Here is a 25,022-nt window from a genome sequence, read left to right on the forward strand (position 1 = left end):
AGTCAGGGGCACCTGCCACCAGGCTCCCACTCATGTCTCTCAGCACCCCCACCCCAAGCAGTCAGGGGCACCTGCCAGCAGGCCCCACTCATGTCCCCCAGCACCCCCACCCCCAAGCAGTCAGGGGCACCTGCCCGCAGGCCCCCACTCATGTCCACCAGCACGCCCATCCCCCTGCAGTCAGGGGCACCTGCCAGCAGACCCCCACTCATGTCCGACACATCTCCACCAGCACCCCCACCACCCAGCAGTCTAGGGCACCTGCCAGCAGGCCCCACTCATGTCCCACTCATCTCCACCAGCACCCCACCCCCCAGCAGTCAGGGGCACATGCCAGTAGGCCCCCACTCATGTCCCCCAGCACCCCCACCCCGCAGCAGCCAGGGGCACCTGCTAGCAGGCCCCCACTCATGTCCCCCAGCACCCCCACCCCCCAGCAGTCAGGGCACCTGCCAGCAGGCCCCCACTCATGTCCCACTCATGTTCACCAGCACCCCCACCCCCCAGCAGTCAGGGGCACCTTCCAGCAGGCCCCCACTCATGTCCCACTCATGTCCACCAGCACTCCCACCCCCCAGCAGTCAGGGGCACCTCCAGCAGGCCCCCACTCATGTCCCCCAGCACACCCACCCCCCAGCAGTCAGGGGCACCTGCCAGCAGGCCCCCACTCATGTTCCACTCATGTCCACCAGCACCCCCACACCCCAGCAGTCAGGGGTACCTGCCAGCAGTCCCCCACTCATGTCCCCCAGCACCCCCACCCCCCAGCAGTCAGGGACACCTGCCTGCAGGCCCCCAATCATGTCCCACTCATGTCCACCAGCACCCCCACCCCCAGCAGTCAGGGGCACCTGCCAGCAGGCCCCCACTCATGTCCCCCAGCACCCCCACCCCCCAGCAGTCAGGGGTACCTGCTAGCAGGCCCCCACTCATGTGCCCCAGCACCCCCACCCCCCAGCAGTCAGGGGCACCTGCCAGCAGGCCCCCACTCATGTCCCCCAGCACCCCCTCCTCCCAGCAGTCAGGGGCACCTGCCAGCAGGTCCCCACTCATGTCCCCTAGCACCCCCACCCCCCAGCAGTCAGGGCACCTGCCAGCAGGCCCCCACTCATGTCCCACTCATGTTCACCAGCACCCCCACCCCCCAGCAGTCAGGGGCACCTTCCAGCAGGCCCCCACTCATGTCCCACTCATGTCCACCAGCACTCCCACCCCCCAGCAGTCAGGGGCACCTCCAGCAGGCCCCCACTCATGTCCCCCAGCACACCCACCCCCCAGCAGTCAGGGGCACCTGCCAGCAGGCCCCCACTCATGTTCCACTCATGTCCACCAGCACCCCCACACCCCAGCAGTCAGGGGCACCTGCCAGGAGGCCCCCACTCATGTTCCACTCATGTCCACCAGCACCCCCACCCCTCAGCAGTTAGGGGCACCTGCCAGCAGGCCCCCACTCATGTCCCCCAGCACCCTCACCCCACAGCAGTCAGGGGCACCTGCCACCAGGCTCCCACTCATGTCTCTCAGCACCCCCACCCCAAGCAGTCAGGGGCACCTGCCAGCAGGCCCCACTCATGTCCCCCAGCACCCCCATCCCCCTGCAGTCAGGGGCACCTGCCAGCAGACCCCCACTCATGTCCGACACATCTCCACCAGCACCCCCACCACCCAGCAGTCTAGGGCACCTGCCAGCAGGCCCCACTCATGTCCCACTCATCTCCACCAGCACCCCACCCCCCAGCAGTCAGGGGCACATGCCAGTAGGCCCCCACTCATGTCCCCCAGCACCCCCACCCCCCAGTAGCCAGGGGCACCTGCTAGCAGGCCCCCACTCATGTCCCCCAGCACCCCCACCCGCCAGCAGTCAGGGCACCTGCCAGCAGGCCCCCACTCATGTCCCACTCATGTTCACCAGCACCCCCACCCCCCAGCAGTCAGGGGCACCTTCCAGCAGGCCCCCACTCATGTCCCACTCATGTCCACCAGCACTCCCACCCCCCAGCAGTCAGGGGCACCTCCAGCAGGCCCCCACTCATGTCCCCCAGCACACCCACCCCCCAGCAGTCAGGGGCACCTGCCAGCAGGCCCCCACTCATGTTCCACTCATGTCCACCAGCACCCCCACACCCCAGCAGTCAGGGGTACCTGCCAGCAGTCCCCCACTCATGTCCCCCAGCACCCCCACCCCCCAGCAGTCAGGGACACCTGCCTGCAGGCCCCCAATCATGTCCCACTCATGTCCACCAGCACCCCCACCCCAGCAGTCAGGGGCACCTGCCAGCAGGCCCCCACTCATGTCCCCCAGCACCCCCACCCCCCAGCAGTCAGGGGTACCTGCTAGCAGGCCCCCACTCATGTGCCCCAGCACCCCCACCCCCCAGCAGTCAGGGGCACCTGCCAGCAGGCCCCCACTCATGTCCCCCCAGCACCCCTCCTCCCAGCAGTCAGGGGCACCTGCCAGCAGGCCCCCACTCATGTCCCCCAGCACCCCCACCCCCCAGCAGCCAGGGGCACCTGCCAGCAGGTCCCCACTCATGTCCCCCAGCCCCCCCACCCCCCAGCAGTCAGGGCACCTGCCAGCAGGCCCCCACTCATGTCCCACTCATGTTCACCAGCACCCCCACCCCCCAGCAGTCAGGGGCACCTTCCAGCAGGCCCCCACTCATGTCCCACTCATGTCCACCAGCACTCCCACCCCCCAGCAGTCAGGGGCACCACCAGCAGGCCCCCACTCATGTCCCCCAGCACACCCACCCCCCAGCAGTCAGGGGCACCTGCCAGCAGGCCCCCACTCATGTTCCACTCATGTCCACCAGCACCCCCACACCCCAGCAGTCAGGGGTACCTGCCAGCAGTCCCCCACTCATGTCCCCAGCAGCCCCACCCCCGAGCAGTCAGGGACACCTGCCTGCAGGCCCCCAATCATGTCCCACTCATGTCCACCAGCACCCCCACCCCCAGCAGTCAGGGGCACCTGCCAGCAGGCCCCCACTCATGACCCCCAGCACCCCCACCCCCCAGCAGTCAGGGGTACCTGCTAGCAGGCCCCCACTCATGTGCCCCAGCACCCCCACCCCCCAGCAGTCAGGGGCACCTGCCAGCAGGCCCCCACTCATGTCCCCCAGCACCCCCTCCTCCCAGCAGTCAGGGGCACCTGCCAGCAGGCCCCCACTCATGTTCCCCAGCACCCCCACCCCCCAGCAGCCAGGGGCACCTGCCAGCAGACCCCCACTCATGTCCCCCAGCACCCCCACCCCCCAGCAGTCAGGGCACCTGCCAGCAGGCCCCCACTCATGTCCCACTCATGTTCACCAGCACCCCCACCCCCCAGCAGTCATGGGCACCTGCCAGCAGGCCCCCACTCATGTCCCCCAGCTCACCCACCCCCCAGCAGTCAGGGGCACCTGCCAGCAGGCCCCCACTCATGTCCCACTAATGTCCCCCAGCACCCCCACACCCTAGCAGTCAGGGGTACCTGCCAGCAGGCCCCCACTCATGTCCCCCATCACCCCCACCCCCCAGCAGTAAGGGGCACCTGCCAGCAGGCCCCCACTCATGTCCCCCTGCACCCCCACCCCCAGCAGTGCAGGGCACCTGCCAGCAGGCCCCCACTCATGTCCACCAGCACCCCCACCCCCAGCAGTCAGGGGCACCTGCCAGCAGGCCCCCACTCATGTCCCCCAGCACCCCCACCCCCAGCAGTCAGGGGTACCTGCTAGCAGGCCCCCACTCATGTCCCCCAGCACCCCCACCCCCCAGCAGCCAGGGTCACCTGCCAGCAGGCCACCACTCATGTCCCACTCATGTCCACCAGCACTCCCACCCCCCAGCAGTCATGGGCACCTGCCAGCAGGCCCCCACTCATGTCCCCCAGCACACCCACAACCCAGCAGTCAGGAGCACCTGCCAGCAGGCCCCCACTCATGTACCACTAATGTCCCCAGCACCCCCACACCCCAGCAGTCAGGGGTACCTGCCAGCAGGCCCCCACTCATGTCCCCCAGCAGCCCCACCCCCCAGCAGTCAGGGGCACCTGCCAACAGGACCCAACTCATGTCCCACTCATGTCCACCAGCACCCCCAGCAGTCAGGGGCACCTGCCAGCAGGCCCCCACTCATGTCCCCCAGCACCCCCACCCCCCAGCAGTCAGGGGTACCTGCTAGCAGGCCCCCACTCATGTCCCCAGCACCCCCACCCCCCAGCAGTCAGGGGCACCTTCCAGCAGGCCCCCACACATGTCCCCCCGCACCCCACCCCCCAGCAGTCAGGGGCACCTGCCAGCAGGCCCCCACTCATGTCCCCCTGCACCCCCGCCCCCCAGCAGTCAGGGGCACCTGCCAGCAGGCCCCCACTCATGTCCCACACATGTCCCCCAGCTCACCCACCCCCCAGCAGTCAGGGTCACCTGCCAGCAGGCCCCCACTCATGTCCCCCAGCACCCCCACCCCCAGCAGTCAGGGGCACCTGCCAGCAGGCCCCCACTCATGTCCCCCAGCACCCCCACCCCCCATCAGTCAGGGGTACCTGCCAGCAGGCCCCCACTCATGTCCCCGAGCACCCTCACCCCCCAGCAGTCAGGGGCAACTGCCAGCAGGCCTCCACTCATGTCCCACTCATGTCCCCCAGCACCCCCACCCCCATCAGTCAGGGGCACCTGCCAGCGGGCCCCCCCCTCATGTCCTCCCACATGAAATACAGATGCACAATGATGTCCCACTTCTACACTAAAATACCACAGCACGCCACCCCATTCTTGAGACGCAATGATTTCCCAATCACCCCACACTGACATGCCTATCTCAAGACACAAACCTATAGTCAACTATGTACATCAACAAATGTCCGTCACACACACACACTGGCTGGCATTGATTGTGTAAACCCACATTTTCACATGCATCAACCAAATGAGCGAATCCCACACATGGAACTAAAATATGAAAATGTATTATGTACAAAAAAAATCAATGACATGAAAGCATAAAAAAAACAGCAAACATGAAATGAAAAGCATGTGCAAAAGATGAGTAAATGAAAAGCATAACCAATCCAAACAAATCCGAAAGAAAAATAGTCCAAACTCTCCCTCCAACAACGCAAATCCAAAGGAAACATATAAAGAAAAATCCATTGATCCATGGTGAAATCAAATGAAAAAGGTCAAAATAATCCATTGTCCAACTATGTACAATCCATTGTCAAGGGTCCATGAGCCCAACAAAAGAAATGAAACCTACCTAATAAACTACCTAATAAAAAAACTATATACAAATGTGTGTGGCATAGTACATTCAACACAAATCAAAGAAAAAGGAAAAGGAAACCTAACTCTAAAAACTATTTACAATGGCAGCGGGCTAGTCCGACAGCTCACTTTTTGAAGTCCCGGGCCAGGGCATCATCGAACTCCCGCTCTATGTCCTGGAGGCGGTTCTCTTCCATGGCCCAAGGGTTCGCAGGGACAACGACATGTTTACCTCCAACTCCCTGTGAATTGCCTCGAGGCACTCGGCCTGCCTCAGTGCCCTCAGCATGGAGTTCTCCGCCCTGACCATTGTGAGCCGTGCCTCTTTGGCCCGCTGCCGCTCCACATCTATGGCGTGGCCCAACCGCTGCCACACAGAAGACACTTGCAATCCTGGTCCTCCTGCTCTCTGGCCGATGCCTGCCCCTCCGATGTTGAAGGCCCCAAGCCATCATTGCTCCCACAATGTTGCTGCTGCTGCTGTGCCTGTGCCCTGGCTCTTGCTGACTGCACGTCCTCCTCCGGCTGGGGTGTAGTTGTCGTGGTGGCCACCCCTGCTGGACCTCCGACTCCCGACTGAGGCAGGGATGTGTCCTCCACCAGCCTGGCCGCTGGGTCAGAGGCAGCTCCACAGGGTACCCCGGTGATACATGGGTGGGAAGATGGCATGTAGGACAACTGGCGTGTAGGGGATTCAGGTGAGGAGGGGGTCGCAAGAAGGTCCAGCACACAGAGAAATCCAGCACCGGAGACCCGTCCCAGCAGGTGAACTTGGTCAAAGAGGCATCCGAGATGACGTGCAGTCTCTTCACAAAAAGACTGCAGGTCACCTCGCATGCCCCGTTGACGCAACGCTATGCCACCCAGGACAGGCTCAACACGGTCCCGGATAGCCACGTCCGCAGGGAGAGGAAGTCCAGTTGTTGTGTGCTCATCCGCTCCCTGAAAACGGGTCTGGACGAAGGCATCCCTGCTGGTGCCAGATGGTACAGTGACAGGATAAGGGACAGGATTGCACACAGGCACCTCCGCGGCAGCCTGTGCTGCCTCCTGTCCCTGCCACTGCACTGCACCACTAGCACCAGTGGAATCCCCACCTCCAGACCCCGTGTGTGTCCCTTCCGCAGCCTTCTCCTCCACCAAACCCCCCACCAACCTGGATAACTCCGTGCCATCTTCCTCCGTTGGACCCTGTGGGGTCTCAGCTGCCCCTTCTGCTGCTGAGGATTGCATCAGACTCCTCACTCCCCGACGAGATGACAATCTGGGAGGGGAGCAGGGCCTTGCGTCTCCGGCTGGTGGTGCGATCCCTGCCGCTGTGCTCCACAGCACCCTCTCCACCCTCTTCATCAGTTGACGCTGCAGACAGTGAGAGATAAAACACGGACATCAGGGCACTGTACAATGGACTGATACACACATGACAGTTGCACATGAGTGGCAGTGTCAAATTCAGACATGGCATCACACGCCACGACACACATGTCATTTCAACTCACACACATGAACATTTCCACAGCAATATTGCACCAGGCAGCACCATCCATACACATACAACAGCATGAACAGCCGAAGGTGAGCCTGACATCACATGAAACACAGGGAGTGCACTAGACATGCACACACGCCACCACACTTACATGCATGTCTACATCTCCTCCAACTGTCGCAGTGATGCGATCACCATACATGTCATTCAGCCTTCTACTTATCAGTGTCACGTGCATCCATGTTGCATCACAGTTGCACACTTGTCAAATACACACACATGCACATGTACACAGTGCAGATACATGCAGCAGGAACCACCATCCATGTGTGACACCACAACCATGCCAACGTACATACACAGAAAATCAAACATGTGTGCTCCCACACCTGCATTTGCACAGCATGCTTACCAACACATACACCATCGATGTGTCTCACACCTAAGAGGACTCACATGTGGCAGCCTCACGCCCCTGTTCATACACATCCCTACATGGCCCTACAAAAACGCATGTGCAACCTGCACACTACTGGAACACCACCACACGAACAGCGTCCAATCAGTATGCATGTACACTTACTGCTCGACTCCAGACAGGTCTGTCGTTGAAGGACCTGGACGTGGAGCGCTGGGCATATGTGTTCCAGGACCCTCATTTGGTGGTCGGACAGGTGGCCCCAGTGCCCCTTGGCATCCACTGCCTTCAAGAGGCGTTGGGCCTTGTTGAGGTCCTAGACCTTGAGTCCTCCCAGTGCTTCTTGACATGTTGTAAGTCGTGAACTGCCACCCCCTCTGCGTTGATGGCAGTCACGATGTCCATCCAGATCCTGGTCTGTCCTTCATTGTCGGCACGCAAACTTCCAAAGAGGGCATCATACTGCCCCAGGACTTGCTCCACCAGGACACCAACTTCCCTGGCATTGAAGCTGGTGGCCCTCTGCCTCTCTGGCTGGGGGTTGCCAGTGGTGCCAGATGGTGTTGTGCCTGACATGGCAACCCCAGAGACTGGAGTGGGTGGGCAACTGGGTCCTGGGGCTGGGCTGTGGAGCGATGGTATCCCAGTCGGGAGTCTTTGGTTCCAGCAGGGGTGGTTACAGCAACTGCACCCCTGGCTGACGTGCAGGCAGCAAATAGCAGGGCACGTGGGCAGCAGGCAGTCAGGCAGCAGCAGATGGCAGGTGGGAGCGTGCTCGGGGCTCTGGGGGCAGTAATTCGGCCTTCTGGGCAGGAGCGTGGTCTTCCGTGTGTTGTTGCGTGGCCAGCTTCATACGCAGTGATTTGTCACGTGAAAATCTTGCATGTAATTCGAGGAAAGGCCCTACACGCGTAAGCGCGTCAGCACACATACGCGGTTTCATTGGACCAAAGGCCCTTAGCGCGTAAGCGCTTCTGTGACGTGACTCGCGCGGGCGTTTCCCGCGTGACGTGGGCATAGTGGTTCAGCGCATGTGAAAAAACAGCAGGTCTGCGTGTGAATGTGTGTAATCTGAGAAAAGGGCCTACGCGCATAAGTGACGTGATGCGCGCAGGCGTTTCCATCAACACGAGTGCATGTCCAAAAACTGCACGTCCGAGTGTCAGCTCGTGTAATTGGAGGAAAGGGTCTTAGCGCGTACACGCGTAAGTGACGCTGTATGTGTGGGCCGCTTTAAAAGGTACGTGTAGGACCCCATTCCCTTGTACGTGCTTTTCGTGGAGAGCGAGTGGGTGAGTTCTGCACTTCTTGTCGGTTCACACGCGATTACTTCACAGCGTTTCAAGTTCGTACTCCCTGTTACCTCTGACAGCATTATATATATTTTATTGGCCTGTTTCCTCAAACAGCGTTCACTTATTCTATTGTCCTGTCTCCGCAGACAGCGTACAATTCTTCTTTTGGCGGGGGTGTTGCCTAGGCGCACATGCACGTTTTTTTCACGTTATTTTTCCAGGCAGACGGTGAGTCGCGCACGCATTTACCAACTGTGCTTGCCCCGTGTGTCGCGTACCCCTTCAGAGGTCATTGTAGGCTGCGTGTAACACACGTACACTTGTTTTTGTGTTTCTGGGTGCCACAGCATAGTGCAGGTTAATTTTTCCATGCATGTGGTCTACGAGGGGTTGCGTGCACGTTACTTTTTTTTTGGGGTGCCTGTGCGTTGCGTTACCTGTCATCTTCCCCCAGGGGTCACAGACAGCCTTGCTAGAGCACTAGGGTATGAATTCCATCTAGTACCATACCCCTTTCACCCCCAAATGCCCAGGATAATTGTTTACTGCAACTCCCATACGCACAACAACATCAGTGACATGGTTGGGACCAAGCGGTAAGGGAGGCAAAGGTGGCTGACCTCCAAAAGGTGGGTGTGGTGGGCGCGGTGGGCGTGGTAAGAGACTTGGCCAGGATTTGCAGGGTGCCCCTAGACCCCCATGTGTGGAGGACCAACCAGGGACACCCATGCTCCCCCCCCATGGTTGAGGGAAATGTAGATGACATCATCCCAGATCAGCCCTCGTTGGACCAGCCCATTGTGGCACCTGACCCGGCACAGGATGACTCCCAGGCTGACTTCCAGGTCAGCAAGTCTAAGCCACGTGTGCCGGTGAAAGTTGGTGTCACCAGGCCACATGGATCTGGGTCAGCGATGTCACCTGCTGCCCAAAGTAGGCAGGGTGGGGAGGCTGCACGGGCAGCTGCAGCTCTATCCACCCCAGCTCTGAGTCTCTCAGCCAGACAGTGTTGGTCTTGGTCCATCAAACTGACGTTGCCCCTGCCAACATCACAATTCAGCCAATGCCTGCATCAAGACCTATGGTCATTGTGCCTTCGCACACTCCCAGTACCCAGTCCACCTGTGCTTCTGCCCCTACTGACCAGGGCGGCGCAATCCACTCAGGCTCTGCTCCACCTTTGAAAATGAGGAAGAAGGGTGCTCTGGCACTACAGGCTGAGACCCCAGACATGGCTACACAGTCCAGCACGTCAAGGAAGCCTAGCTTTAATGACCCCGAACTTGATGCACTTGTGACCTATGTGTCGGCACATAGCCGCGAAACGGTGGTGAATGCAGGGTGCAAGACCACACCTGGTCAACGTAGGGCACACTGGCAGACCATCGCGGACCGCATAATTGCCCTTGGATTTGTGAGGCGCACAGCTGATGATTGCTACAAGCGGTGGAATGACCTGAAACGCAGAGCAAAGAACAAGCTGGCCTCAAATCATGCCGCTACTCTGGTGACTGGCGGTGGGTCTCCACCAGAAGACAACAAACTCACTGAACATGAGTCTGTTGCTGGGACCTTCGTCACAGAGGAACAGATCCAAGGCGTGGGAGAGCTACCTGATTACGAGGCATTGTCCGGTGAGTGCCCATGCATGTGTGTTTAATCCATGTGTATGTTGTTTGGGTGACGGGTTCTGATTTAGTGCCAGGTGAGGGTGTGTACTCCTGAGTGTAATGGGTCACCCATGTGCTTCCTCCAATCCATTCATGTGCCTTTGATTTGGGTATGACAGTATCCCTTCTGCCCACAGTAGCCAATTAGCCCCACATTACTGCTGTTGCACTTGAACTATCATCTTGCAACAACATTATTCTGATTTTTTCTCTGTTCATTCAGGCTGATTGTTTAGATTATCCCAATTTTCATTTGCTTTTTTCATCCCTAATGCCACATATGTGACATGCTTCATTGTTTACACCACATTGTGCCACTTTAGTTACCTGGTTACGTGAATGTTTAAACCATTCAAGGCGAGGGAGTATTGGCCTGCTGAAATTTATTTTTAGTGCCTGTTTGCATGTGGAACATGATAGTTGTTTCCTGTCATGTTGAAGTGACCAACCATTGATGTGTACATCTGCCTACAATCACTGTCTAATTGTACACTGGATGTGTTGCAGTCTGCAGCACATGCATATTTTGCAACACTATTCTGCATTAATCTTCTCATCATGTCCATGTGACATGGATGTGTGACAGTACTCATTCACTGACATATCGCTGTAGTTGTCTAATTTACCATGGCTATGCAACATGACATCTGTGTGCTGGCATGTGTCATGTATGTGTATTGGACATGCCACTCACAGGCTGATGTGTGATGCCGGTGCTACACTACATGCTGAGAATGTGTTGATTTTCCATCTTGGTGTCCTCATTTTCTGCCTTTTTGACTCTCCTTCAGAATCATTGACAGTGCATGCATGCCAGGGATATATTCATGTGGGACATGTGTTAACCATGTACAGGATCTATGTCTTGTCAGGACTATGTGTGTGCTATGGTGCTCATGCCTGTTTCCATTTCTTGTGTTTCATGTTTTTGCTGGTGACAACGCACTTGATGCTGGTGAGGTTCAGGAGATGGTGCAGACCCAGGAGGATTGTCAGCCACGACCAGGCACCAGTGGGGGACGTGGTGTGGTGGTGGGTGAAAACAATTTGGTACTGCAGACCATACTGTCGAGGGGTGCCTCTGGGTGCAGCTCCCCAGACCTCTATTCAGGTGCTGAGTTGGATGATGAGACTTATGTGCTGTAGCAGGTCAGTGCTTCTGGCAGGGATTCTGTTCTGTCGAACCCACCTGGACCAGGGGTAGAACCCTCGATGGGGATGTCAGTGTTGGTTGGTCCGCCTTTGGCGGTTACGGATGCAGGGTCACACTCCACAGCATCTGATCCTGTTCCTGGGCCAGCAGATCAGAGGGGAATTTTGTCCTGCAGCCTCAGGCAGTGCCAGCACAGCAAGGTGCAGATCGCCTTGCCCCAAACAGGTGTGGTGCCCGCCGAAGCGGTGGCCGTGCGCCACCAGGCAATACTGTATGGGAAAACTCCATGTACGGTATGGCAACCCAACAGGCAGCATCAGTAGAAATGATGGCTCAGGCAATGGAGAGGGTGGCCACTTCCATTATCCCCCCTGAAAGACAGATGGAGCAACAACAGCAGGCAACAGACTCCATTTGCCAATCACACAGGGAAGACATGTTGGTGTCCAACAGGGACCGACGGGCAGCACTGGAGACTCTGCACAAATCCATATCAATAGAGTCACCAGGCCACAGGGAAGCCCTGAGGGTGGAAGTCCATCACCTCAGGCAGAGTCTGCTTGAACCTGAGGCTTCCCGAAATGTTAGGGCAGAGCAGCAGCTGGAGCAGCTCAGGCAACCCATGAAGTGCTGCATGGGGATCTCCACACTTTAATCCTCCAGAATCAGACCTTCCAGACCTGCATGCTTGCTGCCATGGAGGACCATACCAGGCTTTGCTTGGGCTGCCTCCCATAGTGCCACCACCTCCTGATGCAGCAGCAGAGGGTGAAGAGACCGACAGCAGTTCTCCCACAATGGCATAGCCGTGCAGGCCATGAGCCCATGGAGGTATTTTATTTTTTTTCGCAACATCCACGCAGGTGGGTGTTGGTGTGCACCCTGTCCTTGAACCTCCTGAGTGGCCTCCACCCCCCTGTCCCCCACATGGCCATTTTTTATTTTTTTTTTCTTTTTTTTACAGTGTGTTGCCTTGTGTGGCTCCTGTGGGCATCCACTGTATTCAGCTGGGCACATGCAGGATTGTCCTGAGTTTGGGTTAGATGCTTGGGTTTGTGACACACACACCCCTCCTGCTTCCCGGTTCCATGGGCTTGCAAAGGGTGTGACCAAGTGACAGTGACTTACACAGTAAGAAAGAGAATGAGTGGGCACCACTTAGTAATAAACAGGTATATATGGACCATCGAAAAAAGTAGACAAAAAGATCAATTTGTTCAAATATTTCTGTCCAAAGATTCAGAAAGGAGCTGGCTGTGATGGGTTCGGAGACACCCAAATCCAAAATACATGTGCAACAAAAAGCCCCAGTGAAATACTGGGTCACACAGCCGCTCTCATATGGACCCAATATGGGTATGCAAGTAATCAAAAATAATTCAAAGTTGATTTAGTGAGTAAAAAAATTCTTTTTGCTTAAGAAACGACAGCGTTGTCATTCAGTTGTATTTCAACTTAGTTTTATCAACAAAAGATGAATCTCTTGAATAGAAAATCACTAATATACTCTTAGTGAGGAAGGAATCGCCATATATAGTATTACAATCAGACCAAAAAGTTGCCAATGCATTTCGGAATTACATTTCCTTCATCAGGGCAGGTCTACAGAAAATATGTACCAATTCATCAAAATTCAACATGCACAAAATCACCATAACACACATACACGTGTCATATGTATATATAAATTGAAGAACATACCATTTAGTTGTAGTAGCAGAAGAGGATGGTGAAAGATAAAAGAGAGAAAATGGAAAATAATGAATATGCTCTGTTCAGTATGTATCAAAAATGGTCAGGTAAGTAAAAGAAACCATTTACCTGAAAAATGACAGTGTGCATGCACAGTATATGGTGTGGTAGGTTAAGCGGTGCTACAAACTGCCTGATGCAAATCAGCGCAGATGGACAGGTTTCCATAAGCAGGCTGTGATAAGAAAGCTTCAGTAAATTAACGGTGTTAATGAATGTAAGGTATGACAGAAACGTAGGCATATTGGTGGGCTTACCTTGTGGAGCACGGGGAACAGAAGCGCTCGCGTTGCTCCTTCATGTGATACTGTTGCTGTTGCATCGAGGCGTTGCTTAGCAACGCTTCGTTTTATAGACACGTGACCGTAGTCATGAATGGGAGGCTGCAATCAGGCTAAGGGGATTGTGTGAGACAAATATAAACATTTGTCTCATCTAACGGCAATGAATGTGGATTTGTGATGCGTAAAGATTGAAAAATAAAAACGAGACTAGAGGTGTAATGGAAATGGAAGAAATACTATATGTAAACAAACACATGGGCTTGAATCGGGCTGAAGGGCTTATTAAAGACAAAAAAACATATTTGTCTGTCCTCATAACGATGAATGAGGAATTGTAGTGTGTTAAAGAAACAAAAAAGGTAAAAGAAAAGAAAGATGAAAATAAAAGAAATACTCAAAGTGGTTGAACACACAAGATCCAATAAACAAAGGCTGTATACTCCAAAAATGAAGTGTGAGGTAGAAAAATATGGTTAACACAACAAGGCATGTTCAGTTGGAACAACACAAGCATGTATACCCTATGTTGTGCGTGCGGTCGTCAGGAGACAGCCCCACGAGTGCATGGGATTTAAAACATGATACTGAAACATTTGTATTACTTGGAGGAAGACTCCAACACATAATTATGTATTGTAACATCTCACATTTGCATTCATATGTCTAGACCTCTGCTGCGGTTGGTGTCATCAGAAGACGGCACCTTGGGTCCCAGACAAATTGTCCAGGAAATGCAGCAGGGTAAATTATAGGTCCGCATTCTGAAGGTACAAAATATAACATACAGAAGGTGCATACAGGAGGTGCAAAACTATCCAACAGAATAGTTGGAATTGTAAAGTCATAAGAAGCAATGATAGTTGATCTCCTCGTTGATACCATGAGGAGCCAGACTACTCAATTTGTCAATCCAGAAAGTCTCTCTACGGTTCAACCGTTGGTTCAAGTCCTCGTGTGAATTGTTTTTCGTGATGACTTCTAAAATCACGAACCTAATCTGAGTCAAATTGTGTCCATTTTCAATCCAGTGACGTGCTATAGCTGAATTCATATTGGCATTCCGGATACAAGACCGGTGTTCATTCCACCTTATTTTGGACATTCTCGTGGATTGGCCTACGTAGAATTTACCACATGGGCATTTAATGCCGTAAATGGTGTTAATGCTGTCACAAGTTAAAAAAGTTTTCACGGTGATCTTTTTTCCTGTCCTCGGGTGGTTAATGACATTCTCTTTGATTATTGCATTACAATTAATGCAATGAAGACACGGGAACGTTCCAGTTCTTAGGGATGAGGGTTCCTTAAGGGGTGGTCTGGTGTGCACCAACTCATCTCTCAGATTCTTGCTGCGTTGGTATGCAAATACCAGTAACTCGCTGAACAAACTCTGTATCCTGGAGTCATTCTTCAGGATCTTCCAGTGTTTGCTGATGGTTTTCTTAATCTTATGGCTTTGTGTTGAGAACTTGGATACATACACCGGTGATTTGAGTTCCTTCTTATTCTTAGGATTCTGAGTAGATATTAGAGTTTCGCGTGTCATGGTACTCACCCTGGCGGAAGCTGTGTCAAGTTCCTTTTGTTTGTAACCCCTTGCCAGAAATTTGTCTTTCATCACCAGCTGTTGGGCTATACAATCATCTGGGTCACTTACAATTTTCTTTACCCGTAGCAGTTGGCTGTACGGGAGATTTCTAAGCAAACTCGGCTGGTGAAAACTCAGACGGTGAAGATGGTTATTGCGGTCAGTAGGTTTACGGAACAGGGAGGTTCTGTAACCGGTAGTTTGCTTTTTGATGAGAACATCCAAAAAGGTGATTGTGTCATGTGAAATTTCTCTGGTAAACTGAATGCGTTTATCTATGTTGTTAAGGTATTCGAAGAAGGAGTCAAAATCATCCCTTGTTCCTCTCCATGCACCGAACATGTCATCAATATAGCGCGTCCATGGATGAATGTCCTTATTCCATGTTTGGTTATTGAGTACATTATCCGTTTCGAACTTAAACATAAAGCAGTTAGCATATGTGGGTGCCATGGTGGCCCCTATAAATGTTCCTGAGGTCTGTAGATAGAACTGGTTGTGGTATTGAAAATAAGAGTTTTCTGAAATGAACTGTAAAAGTGCAAGTATGAATTCCTTCTGTGCACGAATTTCAGGTGTTTGTAATAATAGCCATTTGACCGATTCAATGCCCAAATCGTGTGGTATTGATGTATAAAGGCTTCTTACATCGATAGTAAACACCAAGTCATCTTGTTGAAGAGTAGTAGAGTGAAGTTTTTGAAGGAAATTAGTGGTATCTCGAGTGTATGTAGAGGTTTTTTGTATGAGAGGCTGTAAGAAGAAGTCTATGTAAATTCCAAGCGGTTGGTTGATGCTTTCCATACCCGCAACTATAGGTCTCCCTGGTGGTTTGTTGATATCCTTGTGAATCTTGGGTAATGTTTAGAAGTTTGGGATCCTGGGATGATTGTTAAGCAAAAACTTGTGTGTATGTTCATTGATCCATTCAAGATTGAGAGCTTTATTCAGTAAGGTCTTCAAGTTCTGTTTGATCCCATTGGTTGGGTCATGGTCCAAGGTAACATATGTTGTTCTATCTTGAAGTTGTCGATTGCATTCGGTTTCATAATCAGCTGTATTTTGAATGACTAATGCGCCTCCTTTGTCGGCGGGACGGATAGTCACACTCTTGTCACTGTAAAGATCCTTGATTAGTCTCATTTCGTGGGGTTTCAGATTTCTGTGTTGTGGAGTTTTGTAACTAATTCTCTCTAAGTCACGGGTCACAAGCTTTTGGAAGATATCAATCGAAGGAACTGTAATGGGTGGCACAAACCCACTCTAAATTCCTGGAAGTCTGGACCTTCAGTTGGTTTATCTTGGACTTCTAGTTCTTCAAAGAAGACTTTAAGTTTTAATTTTCTAATAAACTTATATAGTTCAATCTTTGTGTCAAACAGAGTTGTTCCATATGTGGGTACAAAACTCAGACCTTTTTGTAAAGTATCCTCCTCTGATTTGCTCAGGATACGGCTAGATATATTAATGACTAAGTTTTCTTTTGCTGAAGTCTTGTCTGCGGTTTGTTCCTTAGGTTTCCTCCTCCCCCTGCGGGTTCTTTTGGGCGGGCGCCTAAAAAACCAGACGTGGAGGGTACTTGTGCTACCGGACCAGTTATTTGGTTTACAGTATCCGTTGTCTGTTCTGTGGATGTTTCAGAAACTCTCTGGGCTTCTGAGTCAGAGCTACTGGTGTTATCAGATGTATATTTAAAAAGCTTTTTCGGTGCTACAGGACCATATCTCTCCATCCATGTGTAGACTTCATCATTAATATAATCATAAGTGTCTTGTTTGAATTTTTTAACCTTCTTCTGTTCAAGCTCTGTTTTGTAGTTTTCAAGTTTAGTATTGATATCTAGCAGAATTGCATCATATTCTTCCTTCCTTAGTGAATCCACTAGTTCCTTTTTTATGTCTTGAATCTCTGTTTTTAAAGTTGTCAAGTTCTTGGAAAGTTCTTGGACAGTTAGCAAGATAAGATCCAAAGAGCATTTATTCAAGATTGCCTCCCACTTACGAACTGATTCTCTTTCTTGCTCTTTTTCTCCCCCATTTTTGGTGAGACACACCGCAGTGGATGCACACATTTTTTCAAAAGCATCCTACAATACATGAATACACAAACTATTATGTCGTTTGAGGATATTGAAGGATTATCAAACAAATGTGCTGAAACCCTAGGGTTTTCAACAGAGGAAGCAACTGACATTCTAGAACTGATTAGCGACACATCTATTGGTACACACAGAACCATGCTTAAAGATCCAGCCAAACGGATCAAACAGTTAGAATATCTCATACGAAAGGAGATCAACAGAAAACTGCATGCAATAACCTTGGGACGCTACTTTAAGAACCAACGTGTTCCGAGAGGCCTACGGATACAACTCCGTCCAACTCTATGTAAGGAAAGTAAGGAGTTTGTTCGTAAGTGGGAGGCAATCTTGAATAAATGCTCTTTGGATCTTATCTTGCTAACTATCCAAGAACTTTCCAAGAACTTGACAACTTTAAAAACAGAGATTCAAGACATAGAAAAGGAACAAGTGGATTCACTAGGGAAGGAAGAATATGATGCAATTCTGCTAGATATCAATACTAAACTTGAAAACTACAAAACAGAGCTTGAACAGAAGAAGGTTAAAAAATTCAAATGAGACACTTATGATTATATTAATGATGAAGTCTACACATGGATGGAGAGATATGGTCCTGAAGCACCGAAAAAGCTTTTTAAATATACATCTGATAACACCAGTAGCTCTGACTCAGAAGCCCAGAGAGATTCTGAAACATCCACAGAACAGACAACGGATACTGTAAACCAAATAACTGGTCCTGTAGCACAAGTACCCTCCACGTCTGGTTTTTTAGGCGCCTGCCCAAAAGAACCCGCAGGGGGGAGGAGGAAACCTAAGGAACAAACCGCAGACAAGACTTCAGCAAAAGAAAACTTAGTCATTAATATATCTAGCCGTATCCTGAGCAAATCAAAGGAGGATACTTTACAAAAAGGTCTGAGTTTCGTACCCACATATGGAACAACTCTGTTCGACACACTAATTGAACTATATAAGTTTATTAGAAAATTAAAACTTAAAGTCTTCTTTGAAGAACTAGAAGTCCAAGATAAACCAACTGAAGGTCCAGACTTCCAGGAATTTAGAGCCAAGAGTGGGTTTGTGCCACCCATTACAATTCCTTCGATTGATATCTTCCAAAAGCTTGTGACCCGTGACTTAGAGAGAATTAGTTACAAAACTCCACCACACAGAAATCTGAAACCCCACGAAATGAGACTAATCAAGGATCTTCACAGTGACAAGAGTGTGACTATCCGTCCCGCCGACAAAGGGGGCGCATTAGTCATTCAAAATACAGCTGATTATGAAACCGAATGCAATCGACAACTTCAAGATAGAACAACATATGTTACCTTGGACCATGACCCAACCATTGGGATCAAACAGAACTTGAAGACCTTACTGGATAAAGCTCTCGATCTTGAATGGATCAATGAACATACACACAAGTTTTTGCTTAACAATCATCCCAGGATCCCAAACTTCTATACATTACCCAAGATTCACAAGGATATCATCAACCACCAGGGAGACCTATAGTTGCGGGTATGGAAAGCATCAACCAACCGCTTGGAATTTACATAGACTTCTTCTTACAGCCTCTCATACAAAAAACCTCTACATATACTCGAGATACCACTCATTTCCTTCAAAAACGTCACTCTACTACTCTTCAACAAGATGACTTGATGTTTACTACCGATGTAAGAAGCCTTTATACATCAATACCACACAATTTGGGCATTGAACAGGTCGAATGGCTTTTATTACAAACACCTGAAATTCGTGCACAGAAGGAATTCATACTTGCACTTTTACAGTTCATTTCAGAAAACTCTTATTTTTAATACCGCAACCAGTTCTATCTACAGACCTCAGGAACATCTATGGGGGCCACAATGGCACCCACATATGCTAACTGCTTTATGTTTAAGTTCGAAACGGATAATGTACTCAATAACCAAACATGGAATAAGGACATTCATCTATGGACGCGCTATATTGATGACATTTTCGGAGTATGGAGAGGCACAAGGGATGATTTTGACTCCTTCTTCGAATACCTTAACAACATAGATCAAAGCATTCAGTTTACCAGAGAAATTTCACATGACACAATCACCTTTTTGGATGTTCTCATCAAAAAGCAAACTACCAGTTACAGAACCTCCCTGTTCCGTAAACCTACTGACCGCAATAACCTTCTTCACCGTCTGAGTTTTCACCAGCCGAGTTTGCTTAGAAATCTCCCGTACAGCCAACTGCTACGGGTAAAGAAAATTGTAAGTGACCCAGATGATTGTATAGCCCAACAGCTTGTGATGAAAGACAAATTTCTGGCAAGGGGTTACAAACAAAAGGAACTTGACACAGCTTCCGCCAGGGTGAGTACCATGACACGCGAAACTCTAATATCTACTCAGAATTGTAAGAATAAGAAGGAACTCAAATCACCGGTGTATGTATCCAAGTTCTCAACATAAAAAAGCCATAAGATTAAGAAAACCATCAGCAAACACTGGAAGATCCTGAAGAATGACTCCAGGGTACAGAGTTTGTTCAGCGAGTTACAGGTATTTGCATACCAACGCAGCAAGAATCTGAGAGATGAGTTGGTGCACACCAGACCACCCCTTAAGGAACCCTCATCCCTAAGAACTGGAACGTTCCCGTGTCTTCATTGCATTAATTGTAATGCAATAATCAAAGAGAATGTCATTAACCACCCGAGGACAGGAAAAAAGATCACCCTGAAAACTTTTGGAACTTGTGACAGCATTAACACCATTTACGGCATTAAATGCCCATGTGGTAAATTCTACGTAGGCTAATCCACGAGAATGGCCAAAATAAGGTGGAATGAACACCGGTCTTGTATCCGGAATGCCAATATGAATTCAGCTATAGCACGTCACTGGATTGAAAATGGACACAATTTGACTCAGATTAGGTTCCTGATTTTAGAAGTCATCACGAAGAACAATCCACACGAGGACTTGAACCAACGGTTGAACCATAGAGAGACTTTCTGGATTGACAAACTGAGTAGTCTGGCTCCTCATGGTATCAACGAGGAGATCAACTATCATTGCTTCTTATGACTTTACAATTCCAAATATTTTGTTGGATAGTTTTGCACCTCCTGTATGCACCTTCTGTATGTTATCTTTTGTACCTTCCGAATGTGGACCTATAATTTACCCTGCTGCATTTCCTGGACAATTTGTCTGGGACCCAAGGTGCCATCTTCTGATGACACCAACCGCAGCAGAGGTCTAGACATATGAATGCAAATGTGAGATGTTACAATACATAATTATGTGTTGGAGTCTTCCTCCAAGTAATACAAATGTTTCAGTATCATGTTTTAAATCCCATGCACTCGTGGGGCTGTCTCCTGACGACCGCACGCACAACATAGGGTATACATGCTTGTGTTGTTCCAACTGAACATGCCTTGTTGTGTTAACCATATTTTTCTACCTCACACTTCATTATTGGAGTATACAGGCTTTGTTTATTGGATCTTGTGTGTTCAACCACTTTGAGTATTTCTTTTATTTTCATCTTTCTTTTCTTTTACCTTTTTTGTTTCTTTAACACACTACAATTCCTCATTCATCGTTATGAGGACAGACAAATATGTTTTTTTGTCTTTAATAAGCCCTTCAGCCCGATTCAAGCCCATGTGTTTGTTTACATACAGTATTTTTTCCATTTCCATTACAACTCTATTCTCGTTTTTATTTTTCAATCTTTACGCATCACAAATCCACATTCATTGCCGTTAGATGAGACAAATGTTTATATTTGTCTCACACAATCCCCTTAGCCTGATTACAGTCTCCCAGTCATGACTACGGTCACGTGTCTATAAAACGAAGCGTTGCTAAGCAACGCCTCGATGCAACAGTATCACATGAAGGAGCAAAGCAAGCGCTTCTGTTCCCCGTGCTCCGCAAGGTAAGCCCACCAATATGCCTACTTTTCTGTCATACCTTACATTAATTAACACCGTTAATTTACTGAAGCTTTCTTATCACAGCCTGCCTACTGAAAGCTGTCCATCTGCGCTGATTTGCATCAGGCAGTTTGTAGCACCGCTTAACCTACCACGCCATATACTGTGTATGCACACTGCCATTTTTCAGGTAAATGGTTTCTTTTACTTACCTGACCATTTTTGATACATACTGAACAGAGCATATTCATTATTTTCCATTTTCTCTCTTTTATCTTTCACCATCCTCTTCCGCTACTACAACTAAATGGTATGTTCTTCAATTTATATACACATATGTCTCGTGTATTTGTGTTATGGTGATTTTGTGCATGTTGAATTTTGATGAATTGGTACATATTTTCTGTAGACCTGCCCTGATGAAGGAAATGTAATTCCGAAATGCATTGGCAACTTTTTGGTCTGATTGCAATACTATATATGGCGATTCCTTCCTCACTAAGAGTATATTAGTGATTTTCTGTTCAAGAGATTCATCTTTTGTTGATAAAACTAAGTTGAAATACAACTGAATGACAACGCTGTCGTTTCTTAAGCAAAAATAATTTTTTTACTCACTAAATCAACTTTGAATTATTTTTTATTACTTGCATACCCTAATTGGGTCCATATGAGAGCGGCTGTGTGACCCAGTATTTCACTGGGGCTTTTTTTTGCACAAGTGACTTACACAGTGACATTGGGCTCCCATGAGCTGTGTGGGCAGTCTGTAGTCAATACTGTGTGTACATCCCTATTGGGTATTGTTGTTGTATTGTACACTGCATGGTGTATTGATATATGCTTGTGCATCCATGTCTTCCTCCTAATTTGCAGGTTCCTTCCTCATGTCTTCACAAGGCTGTCTCCTTTGCAGATGGAGCTCATGTTGTATGCAGTGCACTGACACATTTGTGTGGCAGCAACACTCTACAGTTGGAAGGGGTCGATGTGCTGGCTTATTCAGGTTGTAAGACTATCACTACTTTGACTTAGTACTGTCAAGTTTTTGCAATGTTTCATGGTGTGTTGCTGTATTGTGTTGGTGGTAAGTATTTGTTCATGTATGCTGTTTGTTATTGATTACTGGGAGCATATTGTCTGTGGGCAGTTTCCATTTGGGACAGTGCACTTTGTGACACTTGTGTCAGGTCTTGTGCATTGCTTTGTTTGCTTTCACATTGCATGACATGCCATGGTGTGTTGGGTGGCGGAGCGGGGGAGGGGTTGGGTGACATGGCGCTATTTTCATGTTGTATTTTGCAAGGGGGTAGTCATTCATGCAGCATAAATGTGTGTTTTTTTGTGACAAGGCATTGGTTGTCTTTTGGCAGGTAGGGATGCATACAAGGTAACAATTCCAGGTGACCAATCTCAGGCTGGTATGGTTGTGACAGTTAACTGTCCCTTATGTCATCATCATTGATTGTCAGGTGGTATGTGCCAATGCTGTGTGCACTCCAGAGGGGTGTGATTTTAAGTGAAGTAATTAGCCACCAGCAGTGTACGGGCTGCCTCACCATGTGCCCTTTCCCCTCCCATGCGCAGTGGCCGTGCTTGTGGTTGGGGATGTGGGGGCACCACCATGTCCACGGGCAGGCTCCGGCGTGTTGCAACGTTGTGCAGGACACATGCTGCCACTATGATCCTGCACACTACTGCGGGCGCGTATAGCAGCTGCCCACCAGAGCGGTCAAGGGAGCGAAAGCGTGACTTGAGCACTCCGAATGTGCGCTCCACTATGCCCCGGGTTGCAATATGGGCTGTGTTGCATCTTACCTTGGGCGGTGTGGTGGGGTTCCGAATTGGCGTCGTCATGTGGGTGCTCAGTGGGTAGGCACTGTCCCCTGGGGAGGTGATGATGGGCATCATTAGTGGGGTTGTGACATTACTCAGTATCTGACATGCATGCATGTGCAGCGCCATTTATACTCACCAAGCAGCCATGTATCGCCATGCCGCCCAGCTTCTAGGTCCCGGTTTAGGGTTGACATTCTGTAAATGAAACTATCATGGGTGGACCCTGGATAGTTGGCATATACTGAGGTGATGATTCCCTTGGCATCACATACTACCTGCACGTTGATGGAATGACAGTGATTGCAGTTTCTGTAGATGTGCTCTGTTGCCCTGGGAGGACGTAGAGCCACATCGGTGCAGTCAATGGCACCTAGCACTTTGGGGACGTGTGCCACCCCGTAAAGATCCTGGACGACAGCCTGCCTTTCTGCAGGTGTTCTGGGCAGGTATATGTGCCTGTGGACTGATGGGCGTGCAGTCATGATGGCCAACACCTGGTGCAGGCAGCGTGACTGCATGGCCTTTGAGACCCCCCCCACTATGGCAGTTGTCCGCTGGAATGAACCAGTGGCCAAGAAGTGCAGTACATTGAGCACCATTTCCAAGGGGCTCAGTTCTTGGGAGCACAGGGTGGGTCATGTGAGGTCATCCTCCCACTTACTCACAAGGTCGAGTATTATGTGAGGTGAAAACCTGTACCTCCCATACACCTGGTCATCAGGCATCCCAAAAAGGCTTGTTCTGGGTGTAAACATTCTGGGCCTGACTATCCTCCTCCTCCTGCGGTATCCCACGACCACTGCTGCAAGGAACGGTATATTCATCTTGGCGTCTGAGCTTGTTTATTGTTTGCGCGCACATTTATGCTGCGCAGGTCCACGTACGCCTGCTTCCTGCTGGCGTACGTGTTTCCGGATTAGCGAGTCTTTTTTGGCGCACGCATTGGCCCCGTTCGATTCCATGAATACGTGTTGTAGACATGCTTGTGTGGGCGGACCGCGCTTTTGGCTCCTGTACTTCCCCCGTGATGCCCACATTTTCACGCGTTGTTCCCCATTCGGCGTGTTACGCCCCCTATTCCACCTACTTTAGTTGTGTGCACTGCGCTATGTGTGCTTTTGCTGTGCGTGTAGCGCACGCTGTTTGGAGACATGTGTGCCAGTGTGCGCCACGCAGGATTTTAGCGCACATCCAGGGATTGACACACGCACGGACTTCCATGAATCGCTGTGCACGGGTTTCGCTGCGATTTTCGCACTTGTGCTGCGATTCGCACGCTTTCGCATGCTTGCGCGGGAATTTTCAGCGCACATTAATTCCATGAATCGGCCTCAGAATAAGGTCGGTTTATCAGCTGGATGTAACAGAGTACAGAGGTGAAAGCATGGAGAGATTCCTTAAAGGTGAGAAGGACGCCAGGTATCAGCTAGCAAAGGAGGTGGGTGAGCATGGTTGTCCTCAGTTGTTGAGTCATTAGGGAGAAGTTGTCTTCAGTGTTGTTAACTCTGGGAGCAGGGCACTCTTTGCACATCCAAGTGCCAGAGTCTCACAAATATAACGTATTCCCAACGGGTATATTAACAACGTTTTGCCAGCTGTGCAGGATTTGGCATGGGGAGTTATAACAAAAAAGTTTGCATTATTTAAGCAAATGTAATTTATTGCATCAGTGGGCTGCAATGCTTTTAGACTGATAGTCACTGGGACCAAGGCACACTAGACTTTATTTATTTATGTTTGGCCGCCTGTATAAAACACACGCACAGTCAGCAATTTCTCTTGATCTCTCAGGAATAGCTGAATGAATGAAATGGACATTGATTCAATTTTGTATTGCTGTTAGGCAATATGACATAGTTGTTCTACCGTAAACACGCATTTGTCTGTTTAAATTATTGGTTATTAATGAATGCGTTTAGACACACTTCATTAAACAATTGGCTAAAAAGTCAATTCACATGTCAAATTAATATTCCTTCTGATGCTGGTAAATACACAAAGAGAGTGATAGCAGCACAGAAGGCCAACTAAAAGCTCCGCTCACACGACATTCGTGTTTGCTTGTTGCAAGCAACAGTTGCACAGCATATTCGACAGTTTGGTATTGTAAGAACAAAAATTAATAATGCAAACCGTTGAAAATTCAACTCGTTTTTTTATTCACAGTCCGTGTAAAATCCTAAGCACGTTTGTGCTGATGCCAACACAATACATTGCATGTTACATCTGTTTATAATCATATATAATTTCAAGTACTTTACT

This window comes from Ambystoma mexicanum, chromosome 10, assembly GCF_040938575.1.
Source record: "Ambystoma mexicanum isolate Mex_15411 chromosome 10, UKY_AmexF1_1, whole genome shotgun sequence".
In the NCBI taxonomy this organism is placed as follows: Eukaryota; Metazoa; Chordata; class Amphibia; order Caudata; family Ambystomatidae; genus Ambystoma; species Ambystoma mexicanum.